The 20414-nt window shown below is 44.1% G+C and overlaps 1 long non-coding RNA gene across 1 annotated transcript; it reads right to left on the reverse strand.

Annotated features, from left to right (window-relative positions):
- Positions 1–145: 145 nt before the first annotated feature.
- Positions 146–19165, reverse strand: LOC138258623 (uncharacterized). Its single transcript, XR_011198462.1, has 3 exons — positions 19128–19165; positions 12777–12862; positions 146–179 (listed from the first exon to the last, which is right to left on the reverse strand). It is a non-coding gene; the product is annotated as an uncharacterized lncRNA (long non-coding RNA).
- Between the last annotated feature and the right edge of the window lie 1249 nt (positions 19166–20414).

Below are 20414 nucleotides of genomic sequence, written 5' to 3' on the forward strand. Positions count from 1 at the left end.
TTAGTCCCACTGAAAAGGTTACCTTCTCAAAGTCTGGGCAAAGAGTACAGTTTGCGGTGGAGGAGCCAGCGAGGACCAGATAGGGAGTCGCAGATGGGTGTCGCTGTAACATAAACATCCTGTTGGGTGTCACAGACGGTCACTGCTGGAGCGTTGGCAGTCACCGCAGGCTATCCATGCTGTAAGACAAAATGCAGATCTCATATTGCTGGTCATCACTGTATCATGAAGAGTCGGGTTCACCGGAGCTTTGTGTTGGCAGTCGGTGCAAGTGGCAAGATCTATCACAAACTGGCCCATTCATGGTTACGAAGAGCCCAAAACTCAGGATTTCTCCTTTTAATCTGAAGAGTGCATTCTAATGTCAACCTAGGGCCCAAGACCTGGGGAGTGGTCCCTTGGGGATTAAGGACTCACTCTAACAGAGACCAGCAACACTCAGGAAGGTCCATTTGCAGGTCCAGGCAGATTGAGCTGCAGCAGGTCAGTAGGGCAGGTGCAGGGAGGCCTCTGGAGCTTGTTGTGATCCTGTAGCTCAGAACATGAGGTCAGCCAACTGACCATTGGTGACACTCAGCCTGAAAGGAATTGAGCAGGACCAATCTACCTTCTCAGAGAGCAGGGCAGGCCTCAAGCAATAGGGTGATCCTTCTTTTGTAGTTTCCACAGGACCAGAAGTGTAATGAAGATTTGGTCTGAGGATCCAATTTTTATACCTGGTGCCAGCTTTGAAGTAGGAGAAAATTAGACTCACCCCCACATCTGATTCACAAATTTCCTTTCTTCACCTACCCTGGTTCCGAGGATTCCAGGGTGACAATAGACTAGTGTGAAGTCCTTTGTGAGTGTGCTGAGGCAGCCCCTTTGAGGAGCAAGTGTGGTAGGTGACTGCTCCGCCCCTCCCATCCTCACAACAATTTGTCCCCCTTTCTGTCTAGGATGAATACACAAACACCATCTGCCAATTACACCTAGTCATGTGACGTAGGATACTGGCTGCATGCACCAAATGGTTAGGACAAGAAAATACAAACTTTCTAAAAGTGGCATTTTCGGAATTGTAACTTAAAATCCAACTTTACCATTAAAGAGAGTTTAAATTACTATTCATTAAAGACCAAGCATGATATGTCTACCTGTTCCCAAACAAGGGTTATCACATATTATGCAATGAGATATTTTCCTCATCAGACATTTCCTAAAAGCAACAGAAGGAAAAACATGCAAAGCAGAAAGCCGGAGAAAGAGAAAGAGTGAGCTGTGTCACAAAGGCAGAAAGCTGCAATCTGAAAGAGTGAGATGAAGTGGCAGGGGAAGTTGGGTAGTGGATTAAAGAGGCATGAGGTGGATTTAAGACTATGCAACTTTTGATGTTCGGTTTGCTGACATTTAATTGCTCCAACCACAGGCTTCGGAGCTGAGCTTTAGGATCCTGGCACAAATTTTCTCACAAATTGAGCACTAGCTAAAGTGTGTGTGCTCTCTCTCCTTTAAAATGGTAACATTGGCTTACACCCATTTGGCACATTTAATTTACTTATAAGTCCCTAGTAAAGTGGTACTACATGTGGTACTACATGTACCCAGGACCTGTAAATTACATGCTAATAGTAGGCCTTCAGCACATATTTTGCCACCAACATACACTTTAAAACATTTCTCAGGCTTGCTATTGCAGCCAGCACATAAACTGCCATTTTGACCTGGCAAAAGAAGCCTTTTACAAGGCCTAAAACTTCCTTTTAAATAGATATAACTAACCCCTATATTAGGCACTAAACAGCCCATAGTGCAGGGTGTATTGTAATAAAAAAGAAGAACATGTACTTTTAGATTTTGCATGTTTTGGTATTGCAAAATTCATTTTTCACTACAGCAAGGCCTACCTCTCCCATAGAATAACACTGAATTTACCTTATTCCATTTAATAAGTGTAACTCCCAAATAGGTAGTTCATGTTTGGGTCTTTGGAATTGTAATGAAAAATCTTAACTTATGGTTAAGTCAGACTTTAAATTGCAGTTTTGAAAATGACACTTTTAGAGCGCTGGCATTTTCCTTCCTTAGCCACTTGGATGCCTGCAGCCTGTCTCTGGGTCATATGATTGGGTGAGGTTGACAGTTTGCCCTTGTGTATTACTCCTAGACAGCTGCACACAATAGGAAGCTAAGGGGTGCCTGATTGGGCCATGACTGGCAGATTGGAAGGGAGGAGCTAGGGCCAGTCCCATTTGTGCTTGAATAGGCTGTGCCCTGTCTCAACACAAAGGGCTTCATACCCCCTGTAGTTAATCTGGGACCCAGGGCCAGGAAGGCAGGGCACCTGTTTATTCAGAGACGTGACTCTAGAAGTTTCTACCCACGCCTTGTTGCTGTTTTTGCCACTTCATCAAAATTCCTCATCTGGGCCTCTGTCTGCATTACCCCTTCCATACTCACGGCATCAGTTCCATGAGTATAATTTTATATATTTTCCTGTATATGTTCACTTACTATGCACATTGGTGATAGTTTACCATTATGTTTATGCACACCCCTTAAGCAGCCTTAGGCATCACCTTCGGCCTGCCACTTACGGCCTCCTGGATTCCAGTAGCTACACCCTGAAATCAGGCTTCGTCAAAGAGGATTATCACCCCCCAGTCCTGAAGAGACACTCTCATCCAGTGGAAGGTGGACCTTGTACCTAAACTCTCACACTGGGAACTGCCCAGTGTTGTCTTATGTGTTATGCTAGTAACGTTGTCTTGCAAATACGAAAGTACCAGTGATTCACACTATTTTTGTCACATTTTCTTGTACGGGTATGGTTTTTCAATTGAGGATTCTTGTGAAACGTCTCCACTACTAACTTCACTGAGTCATTTGGCTTACGGTTTTTGCTATTGATTACAATTTTGAAATAAACCTCGACCCAGTACTGGTTCCTCTACTTTTGAAATTGAGTATTTCATGGCAGGTATCTTTTTTCTCATTATCAAAATTGTGCTTGAGATTAATTCCAGACAGATAAATTCTGTTGCATCTACATTTTCTTTTAACATGAGTTCCATGGGATTCCTGTTTCTAGTTTAAGTTACAGCTTATTTTAAAGCACATTATAAGTGTCACTTCCTATGCATTTCTTCTGGCACTTCGGCAGGTGAGAAGGGTTGATGCATAAGTGCTGTTTGGCAGGTGGGAGGAATTGGTTGGGGTCACCAACATCACTTTCTACACATTTCATAGTGAGCAAGGTTGAAGGGAGCATGCTTTGATCCCAGGGTGCCTGGAGTTTGGTGTAACCTACCATATATCTTCCTCTGCATTGAATTGAGGAAAAAGATTGATGGGTGAGTGCACTCCCGGATCATGGTCTCTAAGTGAGTTCACTTTCAAGTCAGTATCCTTGGGTGATGTTCCTTCAGGGGCATTGTCCATGGAGGATATTTTAGAAAATGTTATTTTGGCATACAACTAACAGAACAAATGTGTTAAGGAGAATGTGCACTGCCTTTTTAGGTTGTGAACCCAAATGAGCGAAGGCATTGAATTAAAAGTTTCACCTATTGCTATTTATAACACAGTTACATAGTAAATAAAAATTATTACTAATGTCACTGATGCTGCTCATGTACAGAACTCATATGTGGAAAACGGGCTTGTGCGAGGAAGCTGAAAGACCAACAGAAGAAAACACCCATATTCTAAAGTCATTTATTCTGTTGCATTTGATTACTTCCATTGAAGACTAAGTGACAGAAAATGATATGCCCGTCTTCTGGTAAAAGGTGAAAAGTGATGCCCTGTAGCTACGAGAAACATTTAACATTTAAAGGGAGCTACTGTGGGATAACTCTCTAAGCATGTGCTTCTACCCACCCAAAAATCAGCCAGGTGTGGGTTAAGTAGGTTTGAATGTTAAATATGTTTATGAAGCTATTTGAGGACCAGTCTCACCCACCTTTTTGACAAGTAAGAAAGAGGGAAAAGGCAATGGTAGTTCTTTAAATCAGGTGAGTCAAGGGTGGACTTCTTCAATAAAGTTTGTTGCCAAAGTGGTTCTACATTGATTTAGAAAATTCCCAAAGTTAGGAAAAAGTTAAACAAAGCATTTCGTTCAGTACGGAATAAGAGGGCAAGATAATGTATCGAATCTGCTGGGAAGTGTTTGGGGTAGAGCCGGATGCCCCCAGATCTCTTTCTCTGACAACATAGAGAAAGCTTAAAGTGTGGTGCCAACTACTGTATGCATGAATTAGATTTGGTAAAGGCTGCAAGGTAGATGTTTTTAGCCAAAACGGATGAACACATAGTTTTGATGCTGAAAAAAATCCTCTCGGAAAGAAAGATGTGAGAAAAGATACTAAAACATTCTCTAAAACGTTCCCCATACACTTTTCATCAGGTTCTACTCGGTGAAATTTGAGCATGGAAAAAGTGTTCCCAGTCTGGTTTTGCAACTGTCATTTGTGTCTTAATCAGTATTACGGAAATGAGGCCCACAATGGTCATCAAGATCTAGGAAATATTATGTTCCTTGAAACCTGATTCCTCTGATGTGTGTGGCAGATTTACAAATACGTTACGCAATGCAGCAACAAACGTTGCTGTGCTGAATTGCTTGAGAGGTAAAGAGTTTTACAACACCTCATCTACTCTTCCCATGTGCTAGTGCATTATTTGGCTGTCTTGCTCCAAGCACAACATGTTGCACCATAGTATAAAGGGTTTGCATGATGTCTAGTATAGCTTTTGTAATGGAAGGTTACCCTTCCAGCATGAGATGCTATACAGAGACATACTAATATACATTGTTCACAGCGCATATGCAAAGTATGAAAATATTTTAAATTTATTTTTCCCTATTTTGCACCTGCCTCAATGAGGTGGATTTGTTTGTGCAAAACACCCTCTGCAGCTGTTAGTACAAAGGACTTTGTGTCCAAAAAACATGGGAAACATCCATGTACCACCAACAGGGCGCCCTTTTGATGCAAAATAAAACAAAGCAGTCATAACACTACTTTGCGTTACTTTGAGGCAACATTCCACACAGATAAAACTTTGCTCAGGAAAGTAAGAAACAAACAAAACACCTTATGCTGGTGTGTGTCACTTTGGGTAACTGTGTACCAGCACAAATTGTTGATAAATCCTGACCGCAGTGCTTGCTACATTCTGAATACCACCAAGTACTGTAAAACAATTAAATAGGTCTTATTTAAATCATACTTTACTTTGAAAATCACAGTTAGGTAACAGAAACTACCTGGCCACATATTCGGAATCGTATGAATAAATACATAAATAATAAAAGACACAAAGCAAGATAAAGCAATTGATATATTTGTCACAACTCAGTAGGGAGGGGGAAAGAGTTCATGGGTTGGTAAGTGTTAGTCTCACTTCACATTCCTTCGCTGAGCAAGGATCCATAACGGAATATTTAGTTAATCCCGCATTTAGCGGTAGTAACTCTGCTTGAAGACATACTCTATCAAATTATTCAAAATACATTTCAAGTATCACAGAAGTTACCTCAACATATACTGTGGATACTGCTAATACTGCTAATACTTCTTCATGAGTCTTCTGACAAATGCTGGCCAGCTTTATAGCTTACGTAATTACTAATGGATCAGAGTTTGAGTTACTCATGACATTTACTTCAAATCTAGCCATGCCGAGTTTAATAAATGAGGCTTTTTTGGCTTGGGAGACAGTCTAAAAGCTCACACTCCAGTAGATGCAGTATCTGGTTGAATAAACTTTATTCCAGAGTCCTGATTAAGAAGGGCCAGTGTTGTATGCGATAATCATTGCAACTGATAAAATCTGACACTGAGATATTCAGAATTTATCAAGTGCAATAATTATCATCTGTTCTAACTTTTTGAGAACTTTTGCTTACAGTAGCAAAAGCCGCATTTCACTACAAATACAAGGGTTGGGCAGAACCATGGAATTTGACTCCACAGAATTCTGCAGAGTTTAAAAAAAAATCCACAAGATTCTGTGGACTTCTGCCTTTGGCCAGAAATACGGAAATAGGCAAGTTGTGCTGCTATAGCTGTGACTTAGCGCCGGGAAAAAGTTCAGCACTGAAAAGCTGTACAAACGGCATCACACAGTGCACCAAAGGGTGCAGCTAATTGAGTTGATTTTGCTGGTATTTGAGTAGATTTTCTACTTGAGCAGCAGACTTCTGGCCTAAAAATTCTCACTGGATGTCCTCCTAGTGACCCAAAATCTCACTAGGGGATGCCAAATGTTGCTCACCAACTTACCTTATTGCCGCATGAAAATATGTCTGCCACACAGCAATTGGTGGAATTTGATTGGAACTCCGTGTAAGAGGAGTAACATGGAGTCTCCAAAATTCTGCCAATTACGCAGGCAGAAAGGAATATTTCACCCATCCTAATAAATACCAGCTTTTTTCCTCTGTTACATTTTCACATGAACAGTGTGGATTTTCTTGAATCCAGTAATTACCAAGTGTGAAAACATGGCACTACTTTTGATTGTAATCCATGCTCAAACAGGTGTTCGCACAGTTACTGCAATATAATGGGAGACTTGTAATTAGGCTTAGGTTATTACATTTCTATACAGTTTATTTTGATTATGTGAATATATGATTTTTCTTGTCAATAAAAGGCAGTGGCTTGGGCTACCAAAGAGAGCATCTTTAAAAAGGTTCCAAGGCCAATTGCTCCATTTGTCAGTGTCAAAATCAATACCTACTCCATTTATGATTTCTGTTGGAAGGAGTTGGAAAACATCTATAGACACTCTTTTCTTGAAAAACCTCTTTAGATTCAGTTTGAGCCAGAAATGTCATACAATCTATAAACACGTACATCGGTTAAACTGCTGGAAGCAGCAGTTGGCTTATTTCCTACATCCTGTGCCTTTTCAGGGCACCATGCTGCAAACTCTATTTATTCACATAAAACTTAGCCTGCCCTTGTTTTTATGGTTTATACCACAAGATGTCGCCAGATGCTGAGATGTGAGTCAGACTGACATTTTTGTCCCAGCCACGCAAGAACTCCTGCATGCCTGCCTTGACATGAATATACGTCATCCAAGTCTTTCTCATTGAATAAATCCATGGGCAGCTAATGAGGACAGAGACTTCAATCTAGTAGATCTCTCAGTGGTGTTTTTTGACACTCTGACTCTTAAGTCCAGCTAAGACTGGAATTCCAGAGATGTCATGTAAAAAATGTTCTTCTTTTTCCGTCAGACAGATACCACAGGGTTGTTAATGAAACACTATGGCCCATATTTATACTTTTTGACACAAAACTGCGCTAACGCAGTTTTGCGTCAAAAAAATTAGCGCCGGCTAACGCCATTCTGAAGCGCCATGCGGGCGCCGTATTTAAGCAATGACGTTAGCCGGCGTTAGCCGCCGGCGCTGCCTTCTGTGCGTTGAAAAAAACGACGTACACCAGGCAGCGCCGGCGTAGGGGGATATGGAGCTTGGGCGTGAAAAAATGGGGCAAGTCAGGCTGAGGCAAATTTTTCGCCTCAACCCGATTTGCGCCATTTGTTTCCACTCCCAACCCCCATAGAAATGACTCCTGTCTTAGCAAAGACAGGAGCCATGCCCCCTTGCCCAATGGCCATGCCCAGGGGACTTCTGTCCCTTGGGCATGGTCATTGGGCATAGTGGCATGTAGGGGGGCACGAATCAGGCCCCCCTATGCCACAAAAAAAAAAAAAAAAATACTTACCAGAACTTACCTTATTGTCCCTGGGATGGGTCCCTCCAGCCTTGGATGTCCTCCTGGGGTGGGCAAGGGTGACAGGGGGTGTGCCTGGGGGCATGGGAGGGCACCTCTGGGCTCCTTCCGAGCCCACAGGTCCCTTAACGCCTGCCTTTTCCAGGCGCTAAAAAACGGCGCAAAAGCAGCCGTACGTAATTTTTTTTGACCCGCCCACTCCCGGGCGTGAATTTTGCCCGGGAGTGTAAATACGGCGCACAGGCCGCGGAGTCACTTTTTTAGACGGGAACGCCTACCTTGCATATAATTAACGCAAAGTAGGTGTCCACGCTAAAAAAGGACGCAAACTCCATGGACTTTGGCGCTAGACGCGTCTAACGCCAAAGTATAAATATGGAGTTACTTTTGCGTCGGAATTGCGTAAAAAAAAACGACGCAATTCCGGCCAAACGGAGTATAAATATGCCCCTATATATGCTCTTTATCTGCATTTAAAAACTGGGGCCCAGATTTATCAAGGGCTTGTGTTGCCCCTACATCACACAAGGGCAGCGCAAGGTCTTAAGTAAGGGTTACTAGGCAATGCAAAGCCACCCTATGTGGCTCTGCCTGGTCCTGGAGTAGGGATTTCTGTGTCTCAAAGGTCAGGTATAATCATCAAATAGCCTCTGCATTGGACCAATGTTAGTCAACAAGGACAGTAAATAAGGAGATATCAATTACTAAGGGTTCTGATGAGAGAATAGGAATCCATAGGCATGGAGTTTTAGCACTCTAGGAATGGAAATTAACAGAGGTTGGGGAGGTCTTTCCAGCTCGAAGTCAGCAAGCATCTTTAAGATCTGGCTCCCAAGTTCTCAGTCAGGTCTCTCTCTGTTCTAAGGAACACACACTAACATAGTTCAACAACATTAATAGCAGCAGTGCATCTCATCCGTACTTTCAATCTATTGCCTCCAAAGTCTGGGAGCAGGTAAACGTCCCACGTTCTCATTGTCTTTACAAAAGATCATACATGACTATGTCTTTGGTTTGTTACTTTGAACAGACTCTTGTGATTCAGACAGCTCTACCACGTGTTCGCTTCCTGCCATTTTCTCTCCTCCTAGTGAGAAACTCACTATCAGTTGCCTAATACATAACAATACATAACAAATGCCTATTCACTAGCACATGGACGGCTTCTGGAAAGTTACAGCATCTACAGTGGGAAGAAAGAAAAAACAATTTTTTGCAAACCAATTGTTCAAAATGGCATCAGTATTTGGGCTAACTTAATTAATTACAATAGGTTAACTTGAGTGCTTGCTTATAATGTCTAAGTGTGATTACCTACTGCAAGTTTTGTGTTAAATGCCTGTATGTCACTCAACATTGAAGTTAGCACTTTACAGGTAAATGCATTTAATTTGCAAAATGAAGAATTTCACTCTATCAGTGACATAGTAAATATGGAGTAACGCAAGGCAGCGCAAGTCACTGCTTTGCCTTACTCTGTGTGGGAAAGCTGTTCAATGGGTGGAGCATGGGTATTCCAACACATCCACCCATGGTTATTGCTGCATTGGCAGATTTACGGAGACAAGTAAACCAGAGAATGCATCAAAATGTCATGCTTTCCCAAGAGAGCCATAACAAATATGCTTATTTCTCCTTATTAATTTTTCTCTATATATGTGCATTCTGCAGCACACACAGAAAAAAGAAAATTCATCTACGTGATATTTTTTGTGCAACACATTCCCGCACAAAAACAATCCTGGCTGTAACACAGTCACAAGTGGCTAGCAGAGAGAGAACAGGAATGTGCCATATGTTAGTAATTATGACAGATTGCTGCTCCCTACATTTGACGCAGTGCAGCGTTACCTTGCAGCATTACACCAAATATTGATATGGATGTGTCTACATTTTCTGAAGCTCAGCTTTTGAGAATATACGTTTTTGGACTTTTGTATCTCTGCAGTAGGACCTTACCCAACCCTAGTCACAATGTTGGTAGTCTAGCAGTCTGTGTTTTAAACACCAGATTATTTGTGGGTTCTATTCTATGGCATTATTTCTTGTCAGGCACACCCCGGCATACTGGAGCCCAACCTTGGACACCATCAGTGGAGGGCATATGTGTAGTGCGATGAGTTACTCATAACCAGACCTTTCAAGCAAAACAAAGATATTCTGGGATGAAGCTCTTCTGACACGGCTGATGTTGTTACCTTAGCTGGACTCAATTAGGCAGCAGCAGGTGCAATGTAGCAAGGTAGACATTTCTTTGTGACACCACAGATTACTGAAGTGACAGAAAATATAATATTGTGATATACCCCAAGCAATTAAGAGTGAACTGAAAGTGTGGTTGGAGACACTACCAACGATTTAGGGGGTCATTCTGAGCACTGTAGAAATTCCTCATCTGTAATGTCATCACTGGAGTCACTGACACCAAAAGATCAGAATTTCCGGAACATGAAATTACCACATAATTCCGAGCTATTCCCAAAGGCATGGGCAATCAGTACTAAAGTGTCGCTTTTTGCAAGTAACCCAAGAATTCCAGGCTGTATTCCTCCAGGGTTCACCTTGTGAAAAGTGTCCTCTGAAAACCATATGCTACAATGCAGAATGTTGTTTTTTTAACATTACCCGTAATATCTATTTGGATGGAAGATCCTGGTTTTGCCAATTTCGGTATTAATATGGTTCCGAGTCTGTGGGCTGCCTTGTGGATGCTTCCAATAAAACTGTCTCAATGGTAGACCGCTCAAAGTTTTGGTATTCTGGAAATGGATCACTACTGAATGTGAAAAACCTCAATTGCAAATGGTGGCATAAAAACGTATCTGAACAGTCTTCCCCACTGGCATAATATGAATGGGTAGTGTCCAGGCCAATCACTTTTAAATAAAGAAATAATTTTAAATAGTCAATAAAATAAACTTAAAATCCACTGCGCTCATATTTGATCAGTTCAGGACGTGGGCATCAGAGAGGAGAAATCCCATTAAAAACAGCACTTTTTCAAGCTGTCAACCTTTGCTTACCTGTGCTGGGCTGTAACTGGATTGGACTAGGAAGCAAGAAACCTTAACCTTGTAATAAGGGCTCAGCTTCAGGATGGTGGGCAACTCATCACAGGTAGGACTGCAGACAGAGGCTGAGCATTGAACCCTTATTCTCTAGACTTCAAACTGGAACAAGGTTCTCCTAGCTGGCAGTATAGGCAAATGGTGATAGAAGTTTAGGCCCATATTTATCAATATGTCATGCAGTGCAATGCAACAAGCCACCTTGCTGCGCTGCATAAAAGGGAGAGGGCAAGAATGTTCCATCTTTAACGCTATATGGTGTATTCCTACTCTCTGCCTGCGTGTAGGCAGGATTGTTTTTGTGCAGGAAGTGACACCTTCCTGCACAAAAACAATCCTCAGAGGCGATTTCCTCTTTCTATATGTGCTGCAGAATTTGTCCTATTTGCACTTCTGGTGGGGAGGTGTACAATTCTGATGCATTCCCAATTCTAAGCAGTGTTGGTGAATCTGAGAGTGTGTCAGAATACATTTATGGAGGCCTGGGAACATCCATGCTCCACCCATGGCACGTCTCCCTGCCTAGTGTCTTTTCCCCACCCAATGTGTTGAGTAGGGATGCACTCTTCAATACGATATCACCTATCTTGCAGCACACTTCTTAAGGAAAGGGTGAACCTGCTTGTATCGCCTGCCATTTTGTTGAATTTCAGCTTCATAAAAGGTCTAGAGTCTGCAAAGGATTGGAGCCTGACAAAGTCTCTTTGGAGCTGCCCTCTCACTGAATAACCATACAACTTCATTTAAAGGCTCTCTTTTCTTTTCCCCCAATTGAAAGAGCTCCCAGACAATTAATGAAAGTGCCAGGTTCTTTTGACATAAGGACACTGTTCTTTTCACTCTGAGAACTTTTCTACTTATGGGTGATGTTACTTAGTTACAGTGCTGTTGCAAGGGGACCATGGGCTCTAATGCATGCAAAGAAAGTGGACCTCTTGCCCCACTTTTGGGTAGTGAAAGACAACCGTACTTAGGGTGTGGTAGTCCCCGCAAACCAGTGTGTCCCTGAGCCACTGAACCTGTAGCAATGAGGTCGCCCTCCACAAACAGATCTATTTCTAGTCTCATTCCAGCGATTACTGGCACTTCCTTCATCAGACAGTCACTTGACGCCCTACGCATTTCATTTCACATTCTTCAAAGAACTTGGGGCATATTTAACAAACTTTCATGCAAGGGCAGCAGGTCACCTAGCTGTGCTGTGCTGCATGAAAGTGAAAGAGAAGGAATTCCCCGTATTTACACTATACAATGCATTTCTATCCTTTCCTTGTGCTGATACCCTTTTGGCTGCCTAGCACCAACGTAGGTACCCTTTCACTGTGGTGCAAGGGCACCTGTGTTGTAGGCAGAATTGTTTTTGTGGTGGAAGGTGACCCTTTCTGCGCAAAAACAATTCTCATTGGCATTTTCCTCTTTCTAAGTGTGCTTCGGCACACTTAGAAAGAGGAAACAACAAGGAAAAATAAAGATATTTCTCCTCATTGCTCCTCTCTTGGGACTGCGTAGCATTTTGACACATTCCCAGGTTTACCAGTGTTGATAAATCTGGGAATTTGCCAGAATCAATTGGTGGATATGTGGGAACACCCACGCTCCACCCAAGGATCGACTCCCTGGGGCAGAATAACACAACACAGTGACCTGGACTGTGTTGTGTTACTCAACATTTATCAAGCTATGCTATGTAAGGTGGTCTTGCATGGCTTGATAAATCTGACTTAGTAATTGCATTGTCCATGTGCCCCTTTGCATGGTGCAAGGGCAACGTGACTCAATGATAAATATGCCACTATGGTGGATATGGAGATGAGAGAGAGAGAGAGAGAGAAAATTAAAGAAGCTTTAAGCTGAGTAAAAGGGGTAACTATAGTGTCCGAACACAGAGATGAATAATATTATTATAGTTGTTAATATTATCATTATTATTGTTGTTGTTGGTGTTTTATTATTATTAAAGTTTGAATGTTACCTTAAATTTGTCCTGGCGCTGATTCAGAAGAAATGTAAAAGGGCTGAATAAAAGGGCTTCTGGAGCTGGTAAAGATGTCCCTGGGGCTATGAAATAAATATTGGAAGAATGAGTGAAGATAAAAGAGAAAGCAGTGCGAAAAATATAGAGAAAGAGAGAGGAGTGGGTGATGACATGTTACATTACCTTTTGTATCTGCAATGTATTCAGTGCAGTAATTCAGGCACAGCTGTGAAATGCTTTGTTCAACTAAATATGAAATAGTTATGTATGTGCTGGTCCCTCAAAAAAATCAATTGAAATGGATGGTATTGTATTAACACCTCAATATACGATAGGGTTATTAAAACAAATTGTTTAATATATCTAAATGTTCTCTCAGTTGTTAATGTAGTTGTTTATTGTTGTTAAATCATTTTCATAGTCCTATGCTCCATGTGCTTTTTTGCATGCCATATTCAAGATAGGTGTGGGTGGAACTCGCAGAATTTGACTCTGCTGAATTCCAGTGAGTTACAAGAAAACTCAGTGAGATTCCGCAGAGTTCTGCCTACTGGCATAAAATTGCATGTTGTGCTGCTCGTGTCGTGATTTAGCACTGGAAGCACATTCTTCACTGAAAAATCAGGGCACTCCTCAACACATGGCTAGCCAGGGGCCGCCGATACCCGAGTTAATTTTTCTGCTGCTTCAGTAGATTTTCTACTCGGACAGCAGCATTTTGACTGCAAATGGCTATGACCACCCTTGACTGCCAACATTAGAAAAATCTCACTGAACGTCCTCCTAGTGATTGAAAGTCACAATAGGGGACATCAAATCTCGCAAGCGCTTGCCAACTTACTGTTTTGCCGTGCAGGCTGGAAAAATTCATTCACGTAGCGATTGGCAGAATTTGGTCAGAACTCTGTATTGCAAGAGTAACATGGAGTCAACAAAATTCCATCAATTCCACCGGTGGATATGAAGTTCCTACTTCAAATTCTTCAATTTCAGGTTCCTGAAGAGTGTGCTATTTGTATATCGTTTTTCTCTTAAGTCCTTATTGTCTATAAAGGCAATTCAAATTTTTTTTCTATATCAAATGTTTTAAACGTTTATTATGTGATTTATAGAACCTTATTTTTTTTTTTTCAGGAATCTTTTTTATTAACTTTTCAATTATACCATAACAGTTCAAGTCTATTGTAATAGTGACGCAATAGATAATCACAGTTGCTGTACATTTCACAAACTCATGGGTCTTTCCAACAGTGGTTAATATATATGTAACAATTACAGAAAGGATGTTGAGTTAGTTTCCCAAATTTGTGCATCACAATTTATAATCAACAAAATGTATCAAGGCTTAAGTATAAGCATTTCGTATATAGATTAGATGAACCACCGGGTCTAAACACAGGATATCCACCATCGTATCGCTCTTCTGTCTTTTCGTTCGACTGTGAGTACAACTGCATATTTGTATATCAATGCTAATCCTGGAATAATAATGAATAAAAACAATAACATTCTTAAACAATGGGGTGTCTTGCCTTTTGAATATTCGATGATAGTATAACTATGCCTTTGTGTGTGCAGAGTACCCTCGATGATGTGGAGGTACATCAATGTGTTTAATCCATGTGTTAAATCTAGGTACTCAGTGCCTTTTCTATTCCAATGTAATTATCTAGCATTAGGGTAGAATAAGTGTCAAGCGTGTCAATGACCTGCTCATGGTATGCCCAGTGTCTAATGGTCACTGGACTATCCTAGGCTATCTCCACTGAGTCGGAATCAATATCCGGGGTTTGTAAAAATGACATCATCGCTTCCCAGTCATCTGAGAGGGGGTACTTGTGCAGACCTAGTGCATCCTCCCGCCTCAGCGCTACTCCCTCAGCTCTCGCCCAGGTAAAAAATGATTGCTTCCAGGCCAGTATGTTTGGTGCCTCGGCAACCTTCAATATGCAGGTTATCAGCCTTTTGGCTGTTATAAATCCCAGATCCAAGAATCTCGCAGTAGCCTTGTGGCGCGGACCTCTGGGAAACAGACCCAGCATACAGGCCTCCCATGTGGGTAGTAGTGTGCATGTTGTGCATGTAGATAAATAAGTGACTATGGCTCCCCAATAGTTATGCAATGAGGGGCAGGACCATAGCATATGTACGACATCTACATCCAAAAGTTTGCATCGGGGACAGGCTGCGTCGCAGCGAAGGAAGTATCTGTTAATGCGAGCTGGCGTAAGGTATGCCCTGTGAATAATGTAGAATTGTATGAGTTGAAATCTGGAGTTGCAGGGCATAATAGTGTGGCTGGACAGAACAGACCTCCACTGCAGGTCCGTGAAGGGCACACCTGTGTCCCTCTCCCAGGCGTCACGCAGTATACCATGGTCCTGCACCAGGTGAGTTCGGAGTGCTTCCGTAAACCACCTGATCAGATGTCTGCCCCGTCCCATAACCTGTATATATTGCATTAGCAAATGGGTTGGGGGAGCAGTCGTTAGGTCTCCCCACCTGCTTGATAAAGATCTCAGCAGTGAGTTATATGGCAGAAACTGTCCCACCCGTAGACCCGCATCAGCGACCAGTGTGGAGAACGGAATCTACTTGCCGTCACTGTATAGGGCACCCAGTGTGTGCAGATCCGCAGCTTGCCACGCCCGGAGCTCAGCCCCAGATGTGGCCCCAGAGCCGCGTGGTGTGCCCAATAGTGCCAAGGCTGGGGCGAACAGGACAGCTCCCTCCTTGAGCCACAGGGATCTGCAGTAACAGCAGCGAGCGACTTTGGGGAGAAGTTCCTCCAGTGGCGCTGAGTGCGTGAGTGGGTGGAACAGATGCGCCAAGCATGTAAGAGACCAGGGCTCTGCGGTAGTTGATGTTTTGGAAAGATGAAGTCCCGCCAACCATCTGGACCCCCATTGGAGCTAGGAGGCCAAATAATAATGCTCTAGGTTGGGTGCTGAGAGACCGCCCTGTTCCAAAGGCAAATAGAGTTTCTTAAGCGCAACTCTGCAGCGCCCTTTATTCCAAATAAATTTGCGCAGTTTGGGTTCCAGTTCCCTGAAGAAACTAACCTTTATGTAGTATGGGAGGTTAGAGAAGTAGTATAGTAATCATGGCAAAACAATCATTTTCAAAAGAGCAATTCTACCTGCAACAGAGAGTGGCAACATTTGCCAAAAAATCATCTGGGATCTGATGGATGCCACCGCCTTACCAAGATTCCCGTCAAACAAATCCTCTTTTCGGTGATAGTTGTCAATGCCTAAATATCTAAATGTGTGTGGCTGCGAGGGAACAGCAACACCAGAGAGGTGTAACCGTGGGTTCGGAAGGTCAAGGTCAAAGGGGAAGAGGCATGACTTAGCCCAACTGACCCGTAAACTGGAAAGCGCAGCAAACTGTTGTAGTATTGTCCCGACCATTGAGGGGACCTGCATAATATCGCTGAGATACAGCAGGGGGTCGCCTGCATACAGTGATATAGTGTGCAGGCCAGCGCAACACTCCAACGGGGGCCCCGGTCGTGTAGCACCGCAGCCAGTGGCTCCATGGCGAGGGAGAACAGCAACGGAGAGAGGGGGCAACCCTGTCTTGTGCCCCTGCGCACCTCAACCGGTTCCGAGATACTCCCACCCGACTTAACCCGGATTTGGGGTTAGCGTATAGTAGTTTAACCATACGGAGGAAGCGAGGTCCCAGAGAAGATTTAAAAAAGATATGGCCATTCCAATGAATCAAAGGCCTTCTCCAGGTCGAGTACCAGGCATCCTGCCAATGGCCAGTCCTGTTTCGAATAGAGCATGACATGGAACAGCCGTCTAATATTATAAGAAGTGTCACGTGCAGGCACAAATCCATTCTGGTCAGTATGTACAAGGTCAAGCACCATGGGCACCAAACACGTCGCTAGCGTCTTGGCCAATATTTTATAATCTGTGTTGAGCATTGCTAATGGTCGACAGGAGCCAAGCTCCAGTGGGTCTTTCCCTGCTTTGGGGAGTGACACCAACCGCGCCTCATCCTGTGATGTCGACAGGGATCCACCTTGCACAGATTCCTCATTTAGACAGAGGAGATGGGGCGCAAGAATAGAGGAGAAGGTCTTATAGAAATCAGCCGGAAGACCGTCTGGGCCAGGAGTTCTACCTGCAGATAGTTTGTGTATACTAGCCTGAATTTCGGAGAGCTCCAAGGGTTCCTCCAGCGTATCCTGCTGAGCTTCTGTCAGGTGGGGCAGTGCAATTGATGAGAGGAATTCTGTACAAGCCTGCCGATCCGGCGATGCAGTCGGGCTATAGAGGGCCCTGTAATATTCTGTGAACTCAGAGTGTATCTCTGAGGGTGTATGGAGCGCACCTCCGGACAGCGAGCGGATCTCTACCACCGGGCCATGATCCCGTTCGGGTCTGGTCAACCAGGCTAAGAGTCTGCCCGTCTTATCAGCAGAGGCATGAGTGCGCGCCGAATGAGCAGCATAATTTAAACAACGTAGCCGCTCTAAAAGAGTCAGATGTTCAGCCCGTGCTGATGACAATTGTGCTATTCCCATGTGGCTTCAGGTGATTTCCTGCTCGGGTCGCAGTAAGGTTCGCTCCACCCGAGTGAGCTCATTTTCTATAGAGCATCGCAGGTTCCATTGCTTTCCCAGGCAGTGGCCTCTAATAAAGACCTTAAAGGCATCCCACTCCACCAGACCGGATGATGCAGTACCCCTGTTGTGTGCGAAGTATTCAGGAATAGCCCCATTTAACAATGCTTTAAATGCTGTATCCTCTAGAATCTCAGGCCTGAGCCTCCAGACAGGGACAGGTGGGGGAGAGGTATCCCAGCCTAGGTGTACAAGCTGCGGGTTGTGATCTGAGTGAGTGCGGCCAAGATATTCAGTGCCCAATACTGCAGAGTATAGATTATGTGTGCACAATATTCTATCGAGTCGCACATGCAGGGAGTGAGGGGCAGAATAGTATGAGTAGATTCTGTCAGTGGCATTACGGTGGTGCCATATGTCTAGCAGGTGCCAGTTTTGAATCCAAGTGTTTAGCGCGCGCGCAGCAGTCACAGTGGGTGCCGTGGGCAGTGGGGGGAAGGATCGATCCAAATCGGGGTCCAGCTCACTATTAAAGTCTCCCCCCAGGAGCCAGGGGTAGTCACTCCACCCTGACAGCTGACTGGATAGGGAGCCGAGGAAGGAGGCCTGGTCCAGATTCGGGGCTTATATGGAGCCCAATACCAGGGCCCGGCCCGCAAGTCGCCCCTGCACCAATGCATAGCGCCCCTGATCGTCAAGTATTTGATCTTCTGCTGCAAAGGGGATACCCGACCTAATCGAAACCAGGGCACCCCTAGCGGAAGTGGAGTGGCCTGTCGCATATAACTGTCCCCTCCATCGTCGCTGCAAACGAGATACCTCTGGATGTGCCAAATGGGTTTCCTGTAGGAAGGCTATGTGTATTGAGAGTCTTTTAAGGTAGGAGTATATAGAGTACCGTCGCTTTGGCGTATGTATACCACGCACATTCATGGTGGATTTTTGTAGTGATGGCCGCTAACTGGCTGTAGGGCCCATGAAGGGGGGCCATATGTGAGGTAGTGGGGTTCCGACACTCTGTCAGGCTAATAAGGTGTAGGCTCCAATTCACCACTAACAAAAAAATACCATCAGAGCAGAGGGACAACCGGTATCTGCCCAAACCAAATAACTCATAAGGTCAACAAAAAGGTTATCGGCAGTCTGTGGGGGGTATCAGCGATACTGAAGATTGTTACCCCGCTCACAGGCTAGGTCCCAAGAGGTTCTGACCAAAAAGAACCCTCCACAAGCGCACCACTCAGGTCCAGCGGATCTGGTAGCACTAGTAGCTCCAGTCTGCCTCACATCCATGCAGTGGGGCTAGCCCGTTTAGATGCATATCTGTCTCAGTCCAGTAAAATGGGCAGCATATCTCATCCTTCCCCTTGTGTTATTTAAGGGGGCCGTGTTGTCTGCCCCCCTGATCCACAAGACTATGGCAAGTGGCCTGAAGGTCAGTGTTGAGTCCCCCTCAAGGGCCCCTCACCAGGAGGGCATAGCGCTGTTTCAGCGATGGAGGTGCGGCCGGGCCCGCTTGCGTGTGCGTCGAGGATATTGCTGCGCAGCAGCACGAGCAGCCCAACCAGGTGAGTCAATGCCATCTCTCCAGGCACCTAGTCCCCAGGGCCACCAGAGGGGCTCCACAGTCGTGCGCGCCGGCAGCCACGGAGCGCCCAGGGCCCACAGGAGCAGGCCCACTTCGCCCCCACGGCGTCTGCGGCGCCGCGGCCATGGTCCACCCCCCAGCCACCGGGCTCCCAAGCACAGCAACGGGCACAGCGACTCACTATGTTGCGGGCTCCGCTTGAGCCCAAGCATTGTCCCGAGCGCCGCTTCCTCCACAGGCCAAATGCGGTAGCGGCGCTCTCCTCCTGCGCGGCTCATCCTCCACGCGTCTCACGCCCGGGCCGCCACCAGCAGCCGTTTGAGCTCTGCCAGGATTTTCGGATTCAGCTGTGGCACCGCAATCGGACCGCCGGCACCCTGGGGAGCACAGAGCGGTGGAGCACCCACCGCCAGATGTTCACTGGCCCCACATACGCGTTTTAATGTCGGATAAACCGGGGTTGAGACACGGAGCTCGATCACCTCGCGTCCGCCATCTTGGTCGGCTAGCCACCCCCGTCATTTATAGAACCTTATAGTCTCTGTTTTATTACATGCTCAAGTTAATCTATACTTTTTCAGCTGGACATGAGGTCACTGTTATTTCAACAGTTGATGTTTGAGCCACTTTAACACAAAAAACTAACAAGACCTCAAATTTGAGTTAATCATCGAGGTGATTACAACTCTCACTTCTCCATCAAGTACATTTCCTTCTAAGATAATATTGACATTTTATTACCGATCTGAAATCCTGTCTATGCTATCATATGGATTTTGTTATGAAAATATTACGCTATAGGCAATGTAACAATGTTATTAAATATATCTGATTTATTCTCTTTGACTTTCTGAGTATTTGTCAACTTTAATACTTGCCACAGATGATTCACGGACCAGATGACAAAAGCACTATCAGAAGTGTAATATCATTTAAATGAATAATAAGCTTTATTCGAACATTAACAAATGATTATGAAAGTACACACGTAAAAACATCACCTGATAAAGTAAAACATATAGGAACACTGTTTATTTTCCCTCGCACTATAGCAGCAAGAATTCGTCACCTCTTATTTAAAAACAAAATCTTTTCTTCCATATAAAGAATTTAAAAAAAAAACAAGCAAACGTTCACGGAGCAGAAGACAAAAACACTACCAGGTGTGTAAAAGCATTTGTTTTCCTTTATACGGATGGTAAATTATGTTTTCTTTAGTGGCAATGTTTTTTTATTATTTATGTCTTTATTACTTTTACGATATGTACAATTAACATAAACACATCTAGTACACCACTGGGACACTCCATATCAGAAGAAGAGAGTCAAGTACATTTCAATTTCTAGTGTCCATAGCTCCCTTTGGTGCAGTGTGTAGGGGTGTATCCGCTTGTGTGAATCCATCAATAAAGGTAGGCCACTGCACCTCCTCCAATAATCAGAGAATACTTGTCAATAAAAGTTATCC

Source organism: Pleurodeles waltl, chromosome 9 (assembly GCF_031143425.1).
Source record: "Pleurodeles waltl isolate 20211129_DDA chromosome 9, aPleWal1.hap1.20221129, whole genome shotgun sequence".
Taxonomy (NCBI): domain Eukaryota; kingdom Metazoa; phylum Chordata; class Amphibia; order Caudata; family Salamandridae; genus Pleurodeles; species Pleurodeles waltl.